We start from the raw sequence: 4,764 nt of genomic DNA, 5'->3' as shown, positions 1-4,764 counted from the left end.
GTGGTGATCTTTAGAGGTGAAATACTCTGAAATTACCACCTCCTTTAAGGGTCTGAGCTGTGGTGCAGTGGGTTAAAGGCGTTCCAGTTATGCCAGTTGCTCTAAGGCTTCTGTGCTGGCTAGGGTTCGAATCTCCTGGTGGGAAAGTGTTCTAAGGTTGTATAATCTCTCTTGCGTGTTTAGGCAATTTGTGCATTAAGCATAGACACAGAGTTCTCCCATATTATCAGGAATTTCATGAAAGAACGTGAGTAGTCCCTCACAATGCTCTAGTTGCCCTTGGTAGGTGGTGGTCTTTGGAGGTTAAATACTCTGAAATTACCACCTCTTTTAAGGGTCTGAGCTGTGGTGCAGTGGGTTAAAGGTGTACCAGTTTTGCCAGTTGCTGTAAGGCTTCTGTGCTGGCTAGGGTTCGAATCTCCTGGTGGGAAAGTGTTCTAAAGTTGTATAAATCTCTCTTGCATGTTTAGGCAATTTGTGCATTAAGCATAGACACACAGTTCTCCAATTTTAACTGGAATTTGATAAAAGAACATGAGTAGTCCCTAACTATGCTCTAGTTGCCCATGGGAGGTGGTGATCTTTGGAGGTGAAATACTCCGAAATTACCACCTCTTTTAAGGGTCTGAGCTGTGGTGCAGTGGGCTAAAGGCCTAAGAGTTATGCAAGTTTTGTAAGGCTTCTGTGCTGGCTAGGGTTCGAATCTCCTGGTGGGAAAGTATTCTAAGGTTGTATAATCTCTCTTGCGTGTTTAGGCAATTTGTGCATTTAGCATAGACACAGAGTTCTCCCAAATTAACAGGAATTTGATAAAAGAACATGAGTAGTCCTTCACTATGCTCTAGTTGCCCTTGGGAGGTGGTGATCTTTGGAGGTGAAATACTCCGAAATTACCACCTCTTTTAAGGGTCTGAGCTGTGGTGCAGTGGGTTAAAGGCGTACCAGTTATGCAGGTTGCTGTAAGGCTTCTGTGCTGGCTAGGGTTCGAATCTCCTGGTGGGAAAGTGTTATAAGGTTGTATAATCTCTCTTTCGTGTTTAGGCAATTTGAGCATTAAGCATAGACACAGAGTTCTCCCATATTAACAGAAATTTGATAAAAGAACATGAGTAGTCCTTCACTATGCTCTAGTTGCCCTTGGGAGGTGGTGATCTTTAGAGGTGAAATACTATGAAATTACCACCTCCTTTAAGTGTCTGAGCTGTGGTTCAGTGGGTTAAAGGCGTACCAGTTATGCCAGTTGCTCTAAGGCTTCTGTGCTGGCTAGGGTTCGAATTTCCTGGTGGGAAAGTGTTCTAAGGTTCTATAATCTCTCTTGCGTGTTTAGGCAATTTGTGCATTAAGCATAGACACAGAGTTCTCCCATTTTAACAGGAATTTGATAAAAGAACATGGGTAGTCCCTCGCTATGCTCTAGTTGCCCTTGGGAGGTGGTGATTTTTGGAGGTGAAATACTCCGAAATTACCACCTCTTTTAAGGGTCTGAGCTGTGGTGCAGTGGGCTAAAGGCATAAGAGTTATGCCAGTTGTTGTAAGGCTTCTGTGCTGGCTAGGGTTCGAATCTCCTGGTGGGAAAGTGTTCTAAGGTTGTATAATCTCTCTTGCGTGTTTAGGCAATTTGTGCATTAAGCATAGACACAGAGTTCTCTCATACTAACAGGAATTTGATGAAAGAACGTGAGTAGTCCCTCACTATGCTCAAGTTGCCCTTGGTAGGTGGTGATCTTTGGAGGTGAAATGCTCCGAAATTACAACCTCTTTTAAGGGTCTGAGCTGTGGTGCAGTGGGTTAATGGCGTACCAGTTATTGTAAGGCTTCTGTACGGGATAGGGTTCGAATTTCATGGTGGGAAAGTGTTCTAAGGTTGTCTAATCTCTCTTGCATGTTTAGGCAATTTGTGCATTAAGCATAGACACAGAGTTTTCCCATATCAACAGGAATTTGATAAAAGAACATGAGTATTCCCTCACTATGCTCTAGTTGCCCTTGGGAGGTGTTGATCTTTGGAGGTTAAATACTCCGAAATTACCACCTCTTTTAAGTGTCTGAGCTGTGGTGCAGTGGGTTAAAGGCGTACTAGTTATGCCAGTTGCTGTAAGGCTTCTGTGCTGGCTAGGGTTCGAATCTCCTGGTGGGAAAGTGTTCTAAGGTTGTATAATCTCTCTTGCGTGTTTAGGCAATTTGAGCATTAAGCATAGACACAGAGTCCTCCCATATTAACAGGAATTTGATGAAAGAACTTGAGTAGTCCTTCACTATGCGCTAGTTGCCTTTTGGAGGTGAAATACTCCGAAATTACCACCTCTTCTAAGGGTCTGAGCTGTGGGGCAGTGGGTTAAAGGCGTACCAGTTATGCCAGTTGCTGTAAGGCTTCTGTGCTGGCTAGGGTTCGAATCTCCTGGTGGGAAAGTGTTCGAAGGTTGTAAAATCTCTCTTGAGTGTTTAGGCAATTTGTGCATTATGCATAGACACAGAGTTCTCCTATATTAACAGGAATTTGATAAAAGAACATGAGTAGTCCCTCACTATGATCTAGTTGCCCTTGGGAGGTGGTGATCTTTGGAATTGAAATACTCCGAAATTACCACCTCTTTTAAGGGTCTGAGCTGTGGTGCAGTGGGTTAAAGGCGTACCAGTTAACCCAGTTGCTGTAAGGCCTCTGTGCTGGCTAGGGTTCGAATCTCCTGGTGGGAAAGTGTTCTAAGGTTGTATAATCTCTCTTGCGTGTTTAGGCAATTTGTGCATTAAGCATAGACACAGAGTTCTCCCATATTAACAGGAACTTGATGAAAGAACATGAGTAGTCCTCACTATGCTCTAGTTGCCCTTTGGAGGTGGTGATCTTTGGAGGTGAAATACTCCGAAATTACCACCTCTTTTAAGGGTCTGAGCTGTGGTGCAGTGGGTTAAAGGCGTACCAGTTATGCCAGTTGCTGTAAGGCTTCTGTGCTGGCTAGGGTTCGAATCTCCTGGTGGGAAAGTGTTCGAAGGTTGTAAAATCTCTCTTGAGTGTTTAGGCAATTTGTGCATTATGCATAGACACAGAGTTCTCCTATAATAACAGGACTTTGATAAAAGAACATGAGTAGTCCCTCACTATGCTCTAGTTGCCCATGGGAGGTGGTGATCTTTGGAGGTGAAATACTCTGAAACTTCCACCTCTTTTAAGGGTCTGAGTTGTGGTGCAGTGGGTTAAAGGCGTACCAGTTATGCCAGTTGCTGTAAGGCTTCTGTGCTGGCTAGGGTTCGAATCTCCTGGTGGGAAAGTGTTCTAAGGTTGTATAATCTCTCTTGGGTGTTTAGGCAATTTGTGCATTAAGCATAGACACAGAGTTCTCCCATATTAACAGGGATTTGTTGAAAGAACGTGAGTAGTCCCTCACTATGCTCTAGTTGCCCTTGGTAGGTGGTGATCTTTGGAGGTGAAATACTCCGAAATTACCACCTCTTTTAAGGGTCTGAGCTGTGGTGCAGTGGGTTAAAGGCGTACCAGTTATGCAAGTTGCTGTAAGGCTTCTGTGCTGGCTAGGGTTCGAATCTCCTGGTGGGAAAGTGTTATAAGGTTGTATAATCTCTCTTTCGTGTTTAGGCAATTTGAGCATTAAGCATAGACACAGAGTTCTCCCATATTAACAGAAATTTGATAAAAGAACATGAGTAGTCCTTCACTATGCTCTAGTTGCCCTTGGGAGGTGGTGATCTTTAGAGGTGAAATACTATGAAATTACCACCTCCTTTAAGGGTCTGAGCTGTGGTTCAGTGGGTTAAAGGCGTACCAGTTATGCCAGTTGCTCTAAGGCTTCTGTGCTGGCTAGGGTTCGAATTTCCTGGTGGGAAAGTGTTCTAAGGTTCTATAATCTCTCTTGCGTGTTTAGGCAATTTGTGCATTAAGCATAGACACAGAGTTCTCCCATTTTAACAGGAATTTGATAAAAGAACATGGGTAGTCCCTCGCTATGCTCTAGTTGCCCTTGGGAGGTGGTGATTTTTGGAGGTGAAATACTCCGAAATTACCACCTCTTTTAAGGGTCTGAGCTGTGGTGCAGTGGGCTAAAGGCATAAGAGTTATGCCAGTTGTTGTAAGGCTTCTGTGCTGGCTAGGGTTCGAATCTCCTGGTGGGAAAGTGTTCTAAGGTTGTATAATCTCTCTTGCGTGTTTAGGCAATTTGTGCATTAAGCATAGACACAGAGTTCTCTCATACTAACAGGAATTTGATGAAAGAACGTGAGTAGTCCCTCACTATGCTCAAGTTGCCCTTGGTAGGTGGTGATCTTTGGAGGTGAAATGCTCCGAAATTACAACCTCTTTTAAGGGTCTGAGCTGTGGTGCAGTGGGTTAATGGCGTACCAGTTATTGTAAGGCTTCTGTACGGGATAGGGTTCGAATTTCATGGTGGGAAAGTGTTCTAAGGTTGTCTAATCTCTCTTGCGTGTTTAGGCAATTTGTGCATTAAGCATAGACACAGAGTTTTCCCATATCAACAGGAATTTGATAAAAGAACATGAGTATTCCCTCACTATGCTCTAGTTGCCCTTGGGAGGTGTTGATCTTTGGAGGTTAAATACTCCGAAATTACCACCTCTTTTAAGTGTCTGAGCTGTGGTGCAGTGGGTTAAAGGCGTACTAGTTATGCCAGTTGCTGTAAGGCTTCTGTGCTGGCTAGGGTTCGAATCTCCTGGTGGGAAAGTGTTCTAAGGTTGTATAATCTCTCTTGCGTGTTTAGGCAATTTGAGCATTAAGCATAGACACAGAGTCCTCCATAT

This window comes from Procambarus clarkii, chromosome 19 (assembly GCF_040958095.1).
Source record: "Procambarus clarkii isolate CNS0578487 chromosome 19, FALCON_Pclarkii_2.0, whole genome shotgun sequence".
Classification (NCBI taxonomy): Eukaryota; Metazoa; Arthropoda; class Malacostraca; order Decapoda; family Cambaridae; genus Procambarus; species Procambarus clarkii.
This window is presented reverse-complemented; position numbering follows the sequence as displayed.